This window comes from Macaca thibetana, chromosome 6 (genome assembly GCF_024542745.1).
Source record: "Macaca thibetana thibetana isolate TM-01 chromosome 6, ASM2454274v1, whole genome shotgun sequence".
In the NCBI taxonomy this organism is placed as follows: Eukaryota; Metazoa; Chordata; class Mammalia; order Primates; family Cercopithecidae; genus Macaca; species Macaca thibetana.
The window spans coordinates 64,874,419-64,893,744 of NC_065583.1; the positions used below are offsets into that span (position 1 = coordinate 64,874,419).

The window sequence follows — 19,326 nt, forward strand, 5'->3', positions numbered from 1 at the left end:
GAAATTATTAACAAGTGCTCAGGGAGGATCCACTGTGTTTGGGTCATTTAGGTGTCTTTGGCTAATGCCCTTAGCTAAAGCTGTTTTTATGGAAAGATATTTAAAAAGGGTGCCTATATGGAATGGTGTAAATCAGGAAGTAGAGATGGTGCATGCAGACAAATCTTTAATGAATATGGGATGAAGGGGAGAAAATAAGGTAGGGCCATATCTGAAGGGAAATTTTAGATTAAGAACTTTTTTTTTAGGTAAGTGAGACTTGAGCATGATTAAAACATGATACAAAGGTGCATAGATAGTGGAAGTTTCCTGAGACACAGAAGGAGATAAAATCCAAGCTCGGAGGCAGGGTCCAGCTCCTAGTGAGAGGAGGGGCTACTCTGGGTTGATAATACCCACTCCATGCCTTTCTCTGAATACCATTTCACTGGCAAAATGAGATAAGAGGAGGAGCTAGTTTGAGAGCTCTGTTGAGATGGGTTTCACAATGAGCAGAAGGCCAAGGACCTACTCCTTGAAAAGTAATTTGTTCAAAGTTCACTGTCAAAAACTCTAGGCCTCAAAACAAGAAGACATCTATAGAATTTAGCAGATAATCAGATTCGATATTGTCGCAGGGCAAATTTGGGTTGAGAGAAGGCTGTCTGGTGGAAGAAAATTACTCCCTTCTGTCTGGGAAGAGACTACAACAGGCTTTGACAGAATCCCAGATAAATTGGGCAGTCTTTCATTATATTTATCAAAAAGCTGAAAGCTCCCTGCTTTTTCAGCTTAAGCAGGCATATGGAGCAGAAGACAGATTCTCCAGGATAAATAAAATTCAGGAACATCAGAAACAAGTGGGAGTAATGAACCAAATGGGGCGTGGTCAGAAGACACACTAAGGCCTTTTAGCATTTCATTGGTCCTTGGCCCGGGCCTACCCCTCTGGAGAACTTAGCTGTGAGTCTGCTAAGTCCTGTGATGAATTTTCTGCTTAGGCCTGGGAAACAACCACACACAAATTAAACAGTATTTAATAACAGCTAAAGGATAGGTGTAAATATATCTAAAAATTATTTTTTTAAACGTTAGGCCAAAGGGTACAAGTGTTTAATTTCCTTAATCATAGTATTCTCACAAATTAATACTAGTGTTTTGGCAATTTCTGAGTTGACTTCTTATACACAGCAATAATTTTACCAAATCACATCTTATGTTTTGTTTTTCATATCTTTCAAATCTTTATGTCATTAAGAAACACTGGTAGTTGAGTCACAAAGTTATACCCAAGAGGCCAATACAGCAGCATTGTAGCCAGAGTAGCTGAAAGGAGATGAACCATCTTTGCAGTGTTCGATTCTCAAACCCAAACTTATAAAATGATATTAGGGGTAGTAAATAGAAGGGCAGTATATTCTGTTACAAAGAAAGCTAACTTTGAACCAGTCTCTTAGTGCTATCCTGCTGCTCACATAGAGGTATGATCATTTTGGGCACGTTGCTAAACTCCTCAGTCTCTTCATCTGTAGAGTATCCACTAGGTACTCAGGAATTTTTAAGATCTCTCCCAGTTTTAAAATCCCTTACTTTGATGTATTAATCAGGATTCATTCAGTTCTAAGGGACAGAAAGAGACCGCAAACTGACTTCAGTTAAGAGGGGAGATTTATTGGTTCACATAACTGCAAAGCTATTGGCAGCCTGCATAGCACCTTCTGAGAATAGAAAAAAGGGGATCCTGAGTGAGCATTTGGCTTGGCAAGCAATGGGAACTTTTAGTAAAAAACAAAACAAAGCAAAATGAAACAAAAAAAATAAACAAGTATCTTTCTCTGAATAGACACACCTTTACTCCCAGATGCACACAACAGATTTCAGCACCCGTTTACCCCTTTGGCTGGGAATGCTTTGCAGTTCACACTTGGCTCAACTCTATATAGTGGTCCTGAATCCCGGGGTAGACTGGTATCATTGCCAGCTGGATCGAGGGACTCGAACACTGTCACCAGGACTTACTCTTTCCTCTTGGCTCTGCTTTGGTTGTTGTCGGATCCACCCCTCACCCCGTGTGTGTGTGTGTGTGTGTGTGTGTGTGTCTGTGTGTGTGTGTGTGATAGAGAGAAATTAAGGAAGAGAGAAGGAGAAAGAGAGATCCGTGACCAAGCTGGGTCATATGCTGAATTCTTAAATCTGAGGGTGGGGCTGGGGTCCTGTCAGACCATATGGATTGAGAGAGCAGAAGCCTCAAGGTGCTGTTCCTAGAGAAAGGAGATGGATCCTCAGCTGGAAAAGATAATCCATGTCCTTTTACGTATCTCTGTGGTTTTCAATCAGCTTACCAAGTAGTCTTAGATGATCTGAGGAATCCCCCTCTGAAGTTTTTACATCGGCAAAAACTTTGACATTTATATTACCAATGCTGAAAATGGAGTATATTTGCACATTGCTGGTGGCATCATCCATTGGCATGAGGCTTTGGAACTCTATTGAGTGATTCTGATCAATAGTCATAAAATCTGCTTGTATCATGCGGTTTAGTAATACCCCTGAAAACTTATTTTAGGGAAATAACCCAAATTTTAAAATTCATGTATGTGAAAATGTTTATTCAACGTTATCTATAATAACAAGTTGGAAATGGCCTAGATGTTGACCACCAGGGAATAGATAAGTCAATTAAAACTAAATAAAATGTTGAGTAACCATTAAAATGGCAATTATAAAGGTTTTATGGTAAGTGAAAAAAAGTTATGTACAAAATTATATAAACTATTTGATGACTACCAAAAGAAAGGTAAGCATATAGATAGCCTAGAAAGTAATGCCTAAAAATGGAAATCAGGTCTGTGTTTCCAGTGGAGGGATAATGAGGAAAATTGTCTGGTCTTTAAATTTCTGACAGTGTTAGTATAATATTGTTTTACAATAAATAAAGTTAATTGAACTTTATTAAAAGTTCAATAAATATTTTATTAAACAAAAATAAATAAACACACCCCTGAGTTCTGTGGTGAGAAGATTTATTTTCAGGGACTCTGACCTGAAGAGAGGTCTTTTTGAAAAATTTTGCTGGAAGGCTCAGAATGTATATATCTGCCACAGGCCTTGATTAATATTGTTCAAAGGAAGATAAAGCGGAAAAGGGCAGTTATGGGGGAAAAGGAAAGAGAAAGTTGACTTTAAAAAGTTAATGTTTTAATTGCATGAGTAATACATAAATACATTCTCATTCTAAAACATAAAAAGATTACAGCTAACATATCAGCTAAGGCTGAAGACCTCTTTGACATCTGTCATAATCTGCTCAGGCTCCCATAACAGTATACTACAGACTGTGTGGCTTAGACAACAGACATTAATTTTCTCACAGTTCTGGAGGCTGGAAAGTCCAAGATCAAGTTCTCACAGCATTTGGTTTCTGGTGAGGGCTCTTTTCCTGGCTTGCAGATGGATGCCTTCTTGCCTTCTCACTGTATCTTCACATGGACTTTCCTCCCTGCTGTGCAAGAAGAGAAAGAGAAAAAGAAAGAGATTGAGGAAGAGGAGAGAGAGTTCTCTGGTGTCTCTTCTTTTTTTTTTTTTTGAGATGGAGTCTCACTCTGTCACCTAGGCTAGAGTGCAATGGCGCGAGCTCAGTTCACTGCAACCTCCATCTCCTGGGTTCAAGTGATTCTCCTGCCTCAGCTTCCAGAGTAACTGGGACTACAGGCGCCCACCACCACACCTGGCTAATTTTTGTATTGTTGGTAGAGACAGGGTTTTGCCATGTTGGCCAGACGGGTTTCAAACTCCTGACCTCAGGTGATCTGCCTGCGTTGGCCTCCCAAAATGCTGGGATTACAGGCATGAGCCACTGTGCCTAGCTGTGTCTCTTCTTATAAGGACAATAATCCCATCAATTCAGGACCCCATCCTGCCCCTTCTGACCTCATCTAACCCTAATTACTTCCTATTCCAAATGCAGCCATACTGGGGGTTAGGAATTCAACATATGAATTTTGGGGGTACACACATGTTCAGTCCATAGCAATACCCCCATGTACCTAGATGCTTGTTGCCCATTTCTGACCTCTATAATCAAGTTTTTTATTATTTATTTATTTATCTTTTTATTATACTTCAAGTTCTAGGGTACATGTGCACAACATGTAGGTGTGTTACATATGTATACCTGTGCCATGTTGGTGTACTGCACCCGTTAACTCGACATTTACATTAGGTATATCTCCTAATGCTATCCCTCCCCCTTCCCCTGACCCCACAACAGGCCCCGGTGTGTGATGTTCCCTACCCTGTGTCCAAGTGTTCTCATCGTTCAATTCCCACCTATGAGTGAGAACATGCAGTGTTTGGTTTTCTGTACTTGTGATAGTTTGCTCAGAATGATGGTTTCCAGGTTCATCCATGTCCCTACAAAGGACATGAACTCATCCGTTTTTATGGCTGCATAGTATTTCATGGTGTATATGTGCCACATTTTCTTAATCCAGTCTATCATTAATGGACATTTGGGTTGGTTCCAAGTCTTTGCTATTGTGAATAGTGCTGCAATAAACATACTTGTGCATGTGTCTTTATAGCAGCATGATTTATAATCCTTTGGGTATATACCCAGTGATGGGATGGCTGGGTCAAATGGTATTTCTGGCTCTAGATCCTTGAGGAATCGCCACATTGTCTTCCACAATGGTTGAACAGTTTATAGTCCCACCAACAGTGTAAAATCATTCCTATTTCTCCATATCCTCTCCAGCACCTGTTGTTTCCTGACTTTTTAATGATCACCATTCTAACTGGTGTGAGATGGGATCTCATTGTAGTTTTGATTTGCATTTCTCTGATGGCCAGTGATGATGAGCATTTTTTCATGTGTCTGTTGGCTGCATAAATGTCTTCTTTTGAGAAGTGTCTGTTTATATCCTTTGCCCACTTTTTGATGGGGTTGTTTGATTTTTTTCTTGTAAATTTGTTTAAGTTCTTTGTAGATTCTGGATATTAGCCCTTTGTCAGATGGGTAGATTGTAAAAATTTTCTCCCATTCTGTGGGTTGCCTGTTCACTCTGATGGTAGTTTCTTTTGCTGTGCAAAAGCTCTTTAGTTTAATTAGATGCCATTTGTCAATTTTGGCTTTTGTTGCCCTTGCTTTTGGTGTTTTAGTCATGAAGTCCTTGCCCATGCTTATGTCCTGAATGGTATTGCCTAGGTTTTCTTCCTGGGTTTTTATGGTTTTAGGTCTAACATTTAAGTCTTTAATCCATCTTCAATTAATTTTTGTTTAAGGTATAAGGAAGGGATCCAGTTTCAGCTTTCTACACATGGCTAGCCAGTATTCCCAGCACCATTTACTAAATAAGGAATCCTTTCCCTATTTATTGTTTTTGTCTGACCTCCATAATCAATTCTAAGTACAAGCATGTATTCAGATTTTTTTCTAAAACAGAAAATAAAATGTACGCATGGATTTATGAAGTTATTTTTATTCTGTGCACTTTAAAAAATCCTCCGGTACATAGGCTTATTTAACTTGTTTTTTGTAAAATATATCTTGGTGAATTTTCATAGTAGTATATGTGTAGTTGTTATTTTTTAACTGCTGCATAATATTCTAATATATAATTACCAGATCCTATTAACTATTTTATTTTTTATGATTGACATATAATTTGTACACATTTATGGGGTACAATGTGCTATTTTCTTACATGTATACATTGTGTAAAGATCAAATCAGTGTAATTAGCATATCTATCACCTTACACATTTATCATTTCTTTGTGATGAGAACATTCAAAAGCCTGTCTTCTAGGTACTTTGAAGTATACAATCTATTATTGTTAACTCTAGTCTCTACTATACAATAGAACACAGAACTTATTCCTATCTAACAGTAACTTTGTAACCATTGACTAATCTCTGCCCAGTCTCTTAACAATTTTAAATAACTATCACCTATTGATAATTATTTATTTCTTTTTTTTTTCAGTCACCAACAATTCTGCGATGAGAATCTTTATACATGCGTTTTTGTGTACAAAGGTGAATGTTTCTCAAAGATGTCTTGCTGGGTCACAGAATATGTACATTATAAATTTTAATAGATACTGTCCAATTATCCTCTAAGGTGGCTATGCCAATCTATTTTCTCACTAGTAATTTACGAGGTTGCTTGAACATTTGGTATTATCAACATCTATTTTTCAACACTTGGTATTATCAAACTTTAATATCTTTGCCAATCTGATGAGTACAAGAAAATATTACGTTACTGCTCAAATGTGTATTCCCCTGATTGATGTTGAAGTTGAACATCTGAAATATATATTGACCAATTTCATTTCTTCCTAAGTATTGCCCCTTTATGTGTTTTTGCCAATTTTTCCTATCAAATAGTTTATCATTCTTATTAAATTTGTATAACTCCCTTATATATTCTATATGCTAATCCTTTGTCTGTAAATTAGGCTTCAAATATTTTCTCTTAATCTGCCTTCTGTCTTTTTACTTTATTTATGGCATATTTTGCCTTGGAAAGCTTTTATTTTGAAAATAGTCACAATTTCTAATTTTTCCCTTTACAGGTTTTGCTTTTAGTATCGTAAAAAGGCTTTCTCTCCCCCAAGATCATAATTGTGTTACCTCATATACGCATTTAACCCTCATATTTTTAACCCTGATATTTTTTGTTTTTCTTTTATTTTTAGATATTTAATCCATCTGAAATTTATTTCCGAAAGTGGTGTGAGATAGGAATTAAGTTTACTATTTTCCAAGTGAATAGTCAGTTATCCCAGTGCAGAAAGTTGATTTTTATTGTTGCTGTTGTTAGAAGCTCATACTCTAAGAAGAGAAAATATTTTTGTATTTCACTTTTTCTGGAACCAGCTCAAGAGGAAAATCAACTGGTGTACACAGCCATGCCCAACACTGTCCAGAAGAAATTGACCACACACTTGGAAGCACAGAACCTCCGGTGCATTCATTCTTCATGCAACAGACATAGGTTGTAAGTATAATTTTAGTCAGGTTAGACATTAAGCCTGAATCAAGAGCTTTCTTCAACATTGATCCCTCTCAAAAGTAAATAATCTTTTTCACAAATCAAATTACCAACCTCTGCTTTATCTCTTTTGTAATTAAGATTTTCCTATAATTTGTTTTTTGTTTGAATGAGTACACATTTAAATGTAAACAATTTGCTGAAATTATGTTAGAGAAAGATTCGTTATAACATTATACACATTTTGGACCAACCTATATTTTGTTAAATTAACAGTAACCTTAAACAACGCATGCCTCAAAGACATTTTGGACTTATGTGTATTTTCCCTAAGGGCTAAAACAAGGAACCAACTGCGTAGAAGATGTGTACCCTCTTTGCCTGACCGTGCAGAGCAGTAGGTGCGCGGGTGCTGACTCTGCCTAGGCCACTTCACACCTATAAAATTTCGGCCAAGTCTTCTTAATATTTGGTTGCCTCATTTGCCCTGTCTGCTGAATGAAAATCATAAAAAGACTTACATATTAGAATCATTATTATAAAGACTGAATGGGGTAATACTCCAAAGCTCTTAGAATAGTATCCACATGGCCATTGTTTCAGTGTTTGGGGAAGATTTCAGCCCAGAAGGGTGCTGCTTTGATAATGTCCTACTTTTGTCTTTTTAAAAACTTTGCATGTTTTCAGTTTATCTTCTCTTTTCCATTATCACCACTTTTTTGGTGTGTATTTTTTTAAAATAGAGTCTTTGTCCCAAATTCATTATCAAAGAAAGTTGCAAGGTGTCTTTGTGACAAGCACTTTGATCCCCACACCCAAGTTTGATTGCAAGGAAATGTAAGCCTCAATTATGGGCTCTTTCACAGTCACCCTGGAAAGTTGACCCCAGGCCTGAATTACGCCAATGCAGAAGACACTGGGACAATTGATGGGGAAATCACACATTCCCCCATAAAGCTTCAAGAGCATGCTTGCCATGTTTATTCACTAGGGTCCTTTTTGTACTCCAAACACTTACTGCTTGGAGATTTCAGATACATAATCTCAAAAGAAAAAAAAAAGCTCAGGGTTGCCTGAGCTCACCTGGATTTTCTAGGTCTCAAGTCTTTGCTTTTTTACACATATGCTGCCTCCCCAAGAGCCAAACAATGTCTCAGCAGAGTCCCTCATTTTACAGAACCAGGTCTCTGTGCCCCTGTAGGGGCTTCTCTGTGAACCCCATCGTGGCAGAGCAGGTTTCATGTTTTTGCATCTACCCTGACATTAATAAAGTCCTTGTCACCCAAAAATGGCCACAAAGTGCTTGGGATCCTTTTGCCTGCCATAGTAGGGGTGAAGTAGGAGATAGAAAGATGAGTCAGTGAAGACACTGAGGATATGGGAGGCCTTGTTCATTTTGGAGAAGTCCCAGAGAAGAAAAGACTATAAAAAGGAGGTTTAGAAGGCAAGAGATGGGTGGGAGTCACAGTTAGGGGACAAGAAGCACACAGCTGTATAGACAGTAAAACATAGGAAAGAATTTCTGCCAGGAAGGGCCAATGTTGGGATGATAAGATTAATAAGGATGGTCAGCTTGGTGGACATTGTACCCAAATCTAGAAGGTAAGGACTCTCTGATATTGAGATAGAGCCAGACCTTTCATCCTTCCATTCCATGAAAAAAACAAGAAGTGCTAAAACAAGCTTCACCTGTGCAAATATTAATATTTAATTTGTAAAATAAAAATGCAGTGCTTTGGGGTATATATGTTATGCATATTTTTATATATTTCATATACATAGAAATACGTTATATATAACATTTTAATGTATTTGGTATGCGTGAACATTATTTGAAGAAAAGGTCAAAATAGATCATTAGAGAACTTTTCTGAATGTGAGATTCAAGATAACAGCCCTGCTGGCCCCTCCTTTACATAAGCCAGCCCAGGCAAGAGCAGGCCTGGGATAGCACGGGACTCAGCTATGCCTGAAAGGGAGGCTGTTAAGGTCTCAATGTTTGTGTTCACTCACATTTCATATGTTGATACCTTCATCTCCAGTGTCACTGTATTAGGACTAAGGAAGCTTAAATGAGGTCATAGGGTGGGGCCTTGACTCTATGAAATTAGTACCTTTCTAAGAAGAAGCACCAGAGAACTAACTCTCTCTCTCTCTCTCTCTCTCTCTCTCTCTCTCTCTCAACATCTCTCTCTCTCTACTCTCATGCATCAAAGAGAAGCCATGTGAGGACACGGTGAGAAGGTGTTGAACTGTAAGTCAGTAAGAGAAAGAGAGACCTCACCAGAACACAAATTGCCCAGAACCTGGATCTTAGGCTTCCAGTCTCCAGAATTTTGAGGAAATCAATTTCTGTTGTTTAAGCCATGGAGCCTGTGGTATTTTGTTTTATCTGCTCCAGCTGACTAACATAGATCATAGATGTCTAGATGGAGGTGATGACAAAAAGCTAGCTCTCCTTTTCCTTGTGGTCTGTGGAAGTGATCATCTGAAATAACCAGCAAGTAGCATCATCCAGCAAAGTGGGTTAAAAAAAAAAAAAGTACCACAGGTTGTCTACTGCAACATTAGACAAATAAAGTACATTTTAAAAAACCTCTACATTTGGGAGTATTTTTTGACAGAAAGCTGTTCATTTGCTTTAAATATTACCTAGTTTATAGTATGTGCCTCAGTGGTCCTAATGTGATTGACATTAAATGTGGTAAGATGTGGTTATTCACTCATTCACTCACCAAATATTGACTGCAGATATAGGATGTGCCAGGTGCTATTCTAATTGCTGGGGTTATGGTTATGGTGGCTAATGAAAGAGTCCATTTCTGCCCTGATGAAGCTTACCACTAAGTGGTAGGAGACAGGCATTAAACAAACAGGTAAATATATACAAGGTCAGATGGCAACAAGTGCTATGAAGAAAAGTAGAATAGGGTAAGGGGGAGTAGGAGGCAGTACAGGGAGTTGCTATTTATGTGGTCAGGGAAGGCCTGGCTGAGACACTGACATTGGAGCAAGGACCTGCAGGAGATGATGGGGTGAGCCGATATCCGAGGAAATGGTTTTGCAGGAAGAGGGAGAAACAAGAGTCTGTGGTGGGAATGGGCAGGAGGCAGGTTGACCAGAGCGGAGTGAGTGAGGGGAAGAAGTGGAGAAGACAAAGCCAGAGAGCTGCAAAAGTGGCCAGGTGATATGGGTTTTGGCTTATACGCTGATTGTGACCAGAGGATGGACATGATTTTAATGAATGAGTTAAAGGATTATTCTGGCTGCTATTTGGGATTAGATTCTAGGGAGGTAAGTTCAGAAGCAGGGAGGCCAGTTTTAAAGCTATTGCAAAACCCCAGATGAAAATGATGGTGGTGTGGACCAGTGAGATAATGGTGAAAAGGAGAAGTGATCAGACTCTGGATATATTTTGAAGGTAGGCTAACAGGATTTGCTGATGAATTGGATGTGACAAATGGGAAAAAGGGAGGAGTCAAGGGCAGCTCAAGATTGTGAGGTCTGAGCAGCTGGAAGGAGGATGTTGCTACATGATCAGGAGAAGCAATGTTGATAAGTATCACTGCATTTTGAGTCACCTTCATCAACAACGCACTGAAAGGAACCTGGGAGTCTAAGGCTAATTCTTGGTTCATAGTTAGCGAATTAACACTGTCATACACCATTCTTATTAAAGTTTATTTGGTGTGTTTTGTAAGAAAAATAACTAACCAGTTTACATTAAAAAAAAAAAAAAGTAACCTAAAAAAGTAATGTATTGACTAAGGAATTAAACAAAAAGAGGAAATTCCCTAAAACAAGGGAATCTAGCAAAAAAAAAAAAAAAAAAAAAAAAAAGGCAAACATTGGACTTAAAAATCCAAGTCTGCAATCTTGTTCAGAAAGTAGAGAATAGAAGCGAACAGTAATAGTGAGGAGGAGAAAAAGTTTAGGGACTTTGAAAAGTTTGCTTCAACAGAAGGAAAGGCTTTAAAAGGCGACTGGGAGAAAGGAAATGACTCAATTGCTTTGAGGCATGCAAAGAAAGGGAGAGGAATTATGAGGAAATCAACATGTATGTTTTTATAAGAGTCTTAATAATACAATTAAATGACACAATACGGTAGTTCTTAAGAAAACAGGTTTGTGTAGGTTTTCAGTTCAAACATTAAAATGTGACATTCTAGTTTATATTAATAAGTACTTGGTTATGAATAAAGATATATTTAAGAGGTTTCACAAAGAAACTGACATCAGATGTTCTACTTGTCTTATATTTAGCGAAGTACAAATCAGGCACTGGTAACTAGTGACTGAATCATCTGAAACTTTTGGAAAGTACCATTATTATATATTATTTATTTTGAAATGTATCATTTAAGCTCATTCCAGCCAAAAAGTTATATCTGAAAACACTCTTAAATCTAGCTGCTTAGTTAGCATTTTATAGGACAATTAACTAGAGACTTGTCCCAGGCACAAAATCCAAAATTCAAGATCAAGTTAAGATATTGGAAACCATCCTTATATTTTATAATTATATATACAGGGGAGTTTTCAGATGATAAATTTATATTCAACAATGTAGTTTTTTATACTTCATTAAGAACGTACTTTAGATCCAAGCATATCACTTTTTTAAGAACATTCATTGTTCCAATTATCCAGCCTAAGTTTAGATGTTTAAAACAGCTGTCTTCTGTTTTAAAGTTTCAATGTTAAAGCAAACAAAACACCCTTAGTTGTCTTCATTTCTCTGGTTATAAAATTACTCTTAAATACACATTCATTATAATAAATAGCCTGGAAAAATCTTTCAGTTGATATCAGTACAGAATTTTCTCACATAATCTAAAAACTAGAATTGGAACAAACTGAAGCATAATTTTATATTTAAGCAAGTGCCAGAACAATCTTCTCTTCTAGTAGGGCTTTTGCTACCTGGAAGCAAATGCCTTGAAAGGCAGTTCTCAAAATCAAGTATATTTTAATTTTCATCATTCTTTAAGCCAAATAGCAAATTCCAAAGTGGTACTTAATCAACCAGTTTATCTGGTTATGAAAAGTATAAATTACATTTAGGTAACTGCATTTTTAAACAAACTCACATCCCAGTAGATATCTTTAAGCCCAAATATTAGTAGGTGGGGCAATTAAAAGAAGTTATTTTGGAACGGACAGAAGAAAACAGGGCTGAAGACAGTCTTTGCTCTGTGTTACATAACTAGAGATTTCAACTAAATGTAAAGAGCTTTTGTGGAGGAAAAAAATGGAGTTCTGGTTTACTTAACATGTATTGTTCATTCATTACCTTATTTCTAATCTACCATTCTCTTAATTTCCCAAACAATAATTTGATATCAGAAGTGAATAGAGCCAAAGCTCTACTGTGGTACAGTGGAATGATTGTTATACACAGGGTGGGGGGCCCACCATGAAGCTATTCATGGAGGGGGCAGACAGTAAATCACTGTTAGCAAACTCTAGCTTGCTGGTAGAGCTGGTCCTTGGAGATGCTCTGACATTGTTCCCAGTGAATTCAAATTGCAGTTTATCTCCTTCCACGAGTCTTCTAGAGTTCTATTTAAATTCTTATTGAATCTTATTTTCAAGCATCTTGTTTCTGTAATTGTTATATGTACTCATCACTTTCATCTATAAATCTTTTTCTCTCCATTCAAAAAGCAAATTAGACACATTACAGTCAAAATTCAGTGTTGGGAGAAAGCCTAGATTTTGTTCATCCTTAGAACTGGAATCTCAAAATCTGAAGAGCATAATATATTTCTAGTGTTTTCTTTTTCTTTTCCTTTTTAAATGGTCCTATTCCATCAAAGGATCTATTCCTTATCCTACTGAATCCTTGAAAAGGAACTCATTGCTTTCAGTAACTCATGCCCTCCTTTATGTACCCTAACTCTTGGTTAAGTGCTGGAGAAGCATTCAACAAATAATTGTACTAAATATTAATACTAGCTGTAATATCTGATACGTACTGTGAAGTAAATTCACAGGGTACTTCGAGAATACATAATAGGGAATATGATCTATTCTAGACTATCAGGGAAGTCTTTTTTTTTTTTTTTTTTTTTGAGACGGAGTCTCGCTCTGTCGCCCAGGCTAGAGTGCAGTGGCACAATCTCGGTTCACTGCAAGCTCTGCCTCCCGGGTTCACGCCATTCTTCTGCCTCAGCCTCCTGAGTAGCTGGGACTACAAGCACCTGCCACCGGCCCGGCTAATTTTTTGTATTTTTAACGGAGACGGGGTTTCACCGTGGTCTCGATCTCCCAACCTTGTGATCCACCCACCTCAGCCTCCCAAAGTGCTGGGATTACAGGCGTGAGCCACCATCCCAGCCAGCTATCAAGGAAGTCTTGTTTGAGGCAGGGACATTGAAGGATGAGTAGAGGTCAGTCAGATAAACAGGGAGAAGGGGAAGTTCCAGTATTCCAGGCAGGAGCACAAGGGCAGGCCTGTAGTTATAAAGAAGAAACATGGAGCTTTCCAGGAACTGAAACACCAGTGATGCTGCAAGAAAGGGAGACAGTGATGGGAGCACAGCAGAGATGAGACCAGAGAGATAGGCAAGAAACTCATCACGCACAGTGTTAAGGCTGTATTATGGTTTGAGGGTGTCTATGGATGCCTCTGAGGTGTTTTAAGCAGGGGCTTGATGTGATCAGATGTGCATCTTTCAAAGATCACTTAGGCTACAATCTAGAGAATGAATAAGAGGACAAGAGAGAATCGAATTTAATGTTAATTTGGGAGAAAAAGCAACCAAAAATATTGCTATATATTGGTTACAGATACATATGGCATATGTAAAAGTACAGAACAAAATGTAAGGATATACAGAAAACTCATAGTATCATTACTTATAAAAAAAGAAAATAAGAGTAAGAAAGAGACGTCGATGATAAGGAAGTTAAGTTTTATCCACCATGTTTTATTTCTTAAAATACAGACGGTAAACAAAAATGACAAAATATTAAGAGTCATTAATTCTGAGTAATGAAAATTGGGATGTTGGTTATATTATTCTTTGACAATCTTTCAATTTCCTCAAAAGAAAAACTAAGTTAAAAAAAAAAAGTGACAGGAGTACCAAGAGACAAGTGGTGTGTCATCAAAGCCAAGAGCAGAGAGTATTTCACAAGAAACAAGCTCATTGTTGCTGATAATTCAAATAAAACGAAAATGTTAAAATATCCACTGTATTTACTGTCATGAATGTCACTGAAGCCTAGCAAAAGAGGACTGAGTAGATGAAAGAGGACGAAGTGGCAACACTGGTTGTCAACAATCTCTGGGGCTGTCTGGCTTTGAAAGAGAGGAGAGAAGAGAGTAGCTTGAAAGAAATGGGATCCAAGGCGGGCTGTTCCTCTTCCTTTTTCTTTTTTTCTTTTTTTTGAGACCAAGTCTCACTCTGTCCCCCAGGCTGGAGTGCAATGGCACAAACTCGGCTCACTGCAAGCTCTACCTCCCGGGTTCACGCCATTCTGCCTCAGCCTCCCGAGTAGCTAAGACTACAGGCATCCACCACCATGCCCGGCTATTTTTTTTTTTGTATTTTTAGTAGACATGGGGTTTCACTGTGTTAGCCAGGATGGTCTTGATCTCCTGTCCTCATGATCTGCCCGCCTTGGCCTCCCAAAGTGCTGGGATTACAGGAGTGAGCCACCACACCCGGTGACCAAGGCAGACTGTTTCTAAGATGGGAAAGACTGAAGCTTGCTTACATGCTGATGGGCAGATTCAGGAGAGGGTCTGGAGACAATGGGACAGAATTTCTGAGAATGTGTGAATTATTGAGAACATAAGGAGGGACTGGCCTCCTACTGGAGGAAGGACACTGCCTCCTTCACAAGAGACACTTGGAAAATAATGAGTACAGGCCGGGCACAGTGGCTCACACCTGTAATCCCAGCACTTTGGGAGGCCAAGGCAGGCAGACCACCTGAGGTCAGGAGTTCGAGACCAGCCTGGCCAACATGGTGAAACCCCGTCTCTACTAAAAATACAAAAATTAGCCAGGCATGGTGGCAGGCACCTGTAATCCCAGCTACTTGGGAGGCTGAGTCAGGAGAATTGCTTGAACCCAAGAAGCAGAGGTTGCAGCGAGCCAAGATTGTGCCATTGCACTCCAGCCTGGGCAACAAGAGTGAAACTCCATCAAAAAAAAAAAGAAAGAAAGAGAGAGAGAGAAAGAAAGAAAGAGAAAGAAACAGAGAGAGAGAGAGAAAGAAAGAAAGAGAGAGAGAGAGAGAGAGAGAAGGAAAAAAAATAATAAGTACAGAAGCAAAAATGTTCCCTTCTGATAGACTGTTATCTTTTTTCAGGGAAGTATGAGGCATGAAGGGTGAGACAGCTGGTTAAGGGGAGAAAGTCAGAAACTAACTGAGATAAGGCGGTGCTTTGGATGAGACTGAGGTTGATAACAACCTATCGACATTTTTTTCCAGCAGGCTTCAGCTGCCTAGTTCAGGAGCAGAGACGGCTGATGTTTACACACTTCAGAACTAGCTTTTAGTCACATAGATGTTGACCAAAAGATAGAGCAGCAAATGGAGTATTTGCAAGAGAGAGGAACTGATACTATGAAGCTATGCTAGACAAAGAGAGGAATGAAAAAAGGAGAGAATAGGTGGATCGAGAGAGAAGCAAAACCCACAATCTGGAGGTCCTCAAGAAATCAGAGTGAATGCAGGGGGGGTGCATGAGCAAGGAAGATTGAAGGAGAAGAAGTGATTGGAAAGCAGGATGTCAGAATTAGTGATCTGGAAGATGGGGCCCAGCATGAAGCCTGGAGGAGGCAAGTAGAAAGACAACGTAGATGAATAAGGCAAGAAATGGAAAAACCAGAGGGTCAGTGGTTATATGGATGCTAACACTACCATGAGTGATGACAGGTAGAGGGACAGATAGGATGAAAATAAAGTCTTTGAAGAATTTGATAAAATGAGACCACAAATGTATTGGTAGAGTTTAGCTACCGAGGTCAGTCAGAGGTTTTTAGAGGAGGAGAAACAGCCTGAAAGCAGCATGAGAAGCAAGGACATGGACCTCATTTTCTTTGTGAAGAGGAATAAAGGGACAAGAAGAAGAAACAGCCCCGAACAAGAAAAGGCTAGGGACAAGTAATTGGTCTAGAACACAGCCAGGATTTAATGTGACAGTGGTTCTCATCCCTGGCTGCAAATGAGAATCATCTATGGAGTTTTAAAACCTACCCATGCCCAGGTCCCAGTCCTTCTTGATGAATGAGAATCTTGAGCTTGGGGATTTGCATCACTGAAGAGCTCCCCGGTCATCTAATGTGCAAGTGGATTTTAAAACCACTGACTTAAGGCAAAGAGGTGGAGGGAACTCTGGAGAAGGGGCTGAGGGTACAGATAGGTTTCTCGATGATAAATGATAATGGCCTGAATGTACAAACTGTGCTCTCCAAGTGTACCCCCATGAACCCTCAAGGAACTGAGTAGCAGCAGCCCCTTCTCCCAAGTTCATTACTCCTTTTTGTCTCAAAGCAGATATTCTGATCCAACAGCTAGATGTGGTCTTTGCCAGGAACCTGAGTTTATCTTTCTATTTTAATCTTCCTCCCACTTTTCCAGGTGATCTGAAGAAAGCAGGAACTGTCATGCAGGCATTTAAGAAGGGGAGGAGGAGTTGTTACAGGTAGCTTTCAGCCCTGACCCAATCACTGACACAGGTCAAGCCACTTCTTTCCGCTGGGCCACCATGTGACTCCCGTAAAATGTGATGGTAGGACTGATGTGGAGGATGGCAAGAATGACAATGTGACACTTAACCTTTACAAAGCAGTGTATGCCTCAGACTCCAGATTTACAAAGACCATCTAATGTAATCCACAGGCTCCTCAGGAAGTGAGTAGAGTAAGAATCCCCGTTTACAGGTGAATTCACTGGGACTTCAGAGAGATAAGTGACTTGCCCAGGATCACCAGCTAAGTTACATTAACCGCAGATAGCCTCCAGAGACCGGGGCCTTAAACACTGCATTTTATGTCACTTTAAAAAACACAGTGAAGTCTCCTTCTAATCACTCTGTGATTCTTTAACTCTTTGGCTTTCTTTCCCTGAAGGGACAGGGTATAAATTGCAGACTTCAAAGGCTTTCAAGGGGCAGTGGTTTTACTGAAAACGTATGGCAGGCTTCTGGAAGTGAGTCTGAGGCGCACATATGGGGAAATGACATCATGAGATTTCATCGCCTGGCTTCCCCACAGGTGCTCCCCTGAGGGTTTCGGGAGCCTGACAATAGCTGGCTTTTCTTCCAGCTCCGGGAGCATCTCTTCTGGCAGGTGGAAATGTAATATCACGTGGTCAGAAGGACCGGCTCCTACTTGGATGGTGAGACTAGGATCTAGCGAGTGCTAGGAAGATTCTGGGGGGTATTTCTTCACCGTGAAAAGTAGACTCCAATTATTTAACTCTCGTATGTTATAATTTTAAATGAGGTAAATTTAACCGCTCGCTTCTTGGCTCAGCGTTACTACAAAGTAAACATGCAAGTATTAATATTAAAAATAATGTCCCTTTAAACAATATCCGGAAACTCGTTGTGGGGCATTTCCAGTATATCCATAAAGCAAATGAAACAACCTAATTATTTGTTTCTCTAAGGGAAGGAGCTAAACTCGAAATTAATTTGGTTCGGCCTGTGAAACAATTCGTTTGCTCTGCCTAATTCTACCAATTAAAGAACTTTTCCCAGACACAATTAGCATGTAAATCAGCGGCGGGGAGCGAAGAATGAGCCTCGGCGACCGGGGTTGGGTGGAGCGCGGGACAGAAAACCCCGGAGGCCAAAGGGGCCGGACTACCCGGCAGCAGTACCGCGCCTGGAGCGCACGGACGAGCTAGGGGACCAGCTCGCACTGACCCGGCAGTCATCAGCCAAAATCTGGGTGTTAAATAGCGCAGCCGGGTATCGAGCCGTCTTGGCCTCCAGATCCTTCTCCGAACCCCGCGGGATTCTGAGGAGACGTCCCGCAGCCGGCCCCCACCCAACCCGCGGGAATGCGCAATCCTACCCACCGCTCCACACTCCCCAACCCCCTCCCGAGGCCGTCTCTCGGAGCCCCGGGGGCTGCGCGCGCACCTAGGGCCGCGCCCCCCACTACCCCAGGTCTGTAGCGGCTTTTGCCCGGGAAAGGTGGGGATAGCGGCCCCTGCTGACAGTTCTGGAGAACAGCAGAAGTCCTTATTTTTTTTCTTTTTTTTTCCTACCATTCTCCCTACCTTTTCCAGGTGGTGGTAGTGGTGGGGGGAAATAGGTGTTGACCCGTGTGCATTTATTCTTCGTGAAGCCTCTTGAGCAGATGTCTGTACTTGCAGAAGCGACAGAAAAGGGAACATGGACTTACTAGTGGTCCTAGTCCCAATTAGGGAACAGGTACAGTTTCCAATATAAAGGAACTCGGCCTAAGTGCGACTGGGACCCCGACCTCCGCACTTGGCTTTTCTCAGCCAATTCCATGACCAGTAAATATCTCTCCGAGAACTGCTGGGTCGCCCGGTGTTACTTTGTTTAAAGGTTGCGACTGAGGTCCTCACCATCGGCGAAGACCCCTTGGGGAGCAAGAGTCGCGGCGCGCAGTTGCTTTCGGGGCGCAGCGGCAGGGGGAGGGGAACGTGGTGTGACCCGACGAGTTGGCACAAGCCTGTAACTGCAAGACTTTGTAGCTACTGAAAGTTCAAGTGGTGAAAGAAGGCAGTGCCTGCCATTCTTCGTGTGATCATAACAATAGCGCCTTGGAAGTGGTTGCGATTTTCTTCTTCCATAAAGCTTTTGGGTTCTCACTGGAATTGTTTGCGTGTTATTTCTGAAGTTTACTTATTTCTAAGACCAGTCCACACAATGTAAACTTTAAGAAGTTTTAAGATAGATCGCCTTCGTTAAAAACGCCATTCTCTACACTGTAGTTTATTTGCTTACTTCACATGCTTTATTAACGTGTGTATGTGCGTAACTAATAGCTGTGTTCTTATCTTCCAAGTGTATATTTAACCGCACCGGCTTCTATCCAATTCTTCTAGCTACGTAGAGCGTCCATCGCTTCTGGAATCTACCTCCTGATAACAGTAATCAGAATCAGAAAGGCTCGACGTTCACTTACCCTCATCCTTTAAAACTTTTCCATTTAAGAAAATCGATGAACAAAACCTTTCTTGTAACTCGCTCCTGCACTACGTCTATTTTTATTTATTTTTCTGATTTGGCAGGACTCAGCAATGCTGTCCGGGATTTTTTTTTTTTTCCTTTCCTAGCTAGAGCAGATGTGGGGGTGGGGGAGGTGAGGGCTGGGCTCACCTCCCCAGTCGCCCCCGCTGAGCCT

The 19,326-nt window shown here is 40.2% G+C and overlaps 1 protein-coding gene across 1 annotated transcript in view; it reads left to right on the forward strand.

Moving 5' to 3' along the window:
• Window positions 1-19,326, forward strand: part of ATG12 (autophagy related 12) — a 1,142,999-nt gene that overhangs the window by 288,630 nt on the left and 835,043 nt on the right. The gene's annotated exons all lie outside the window — the stretch shown is intronic.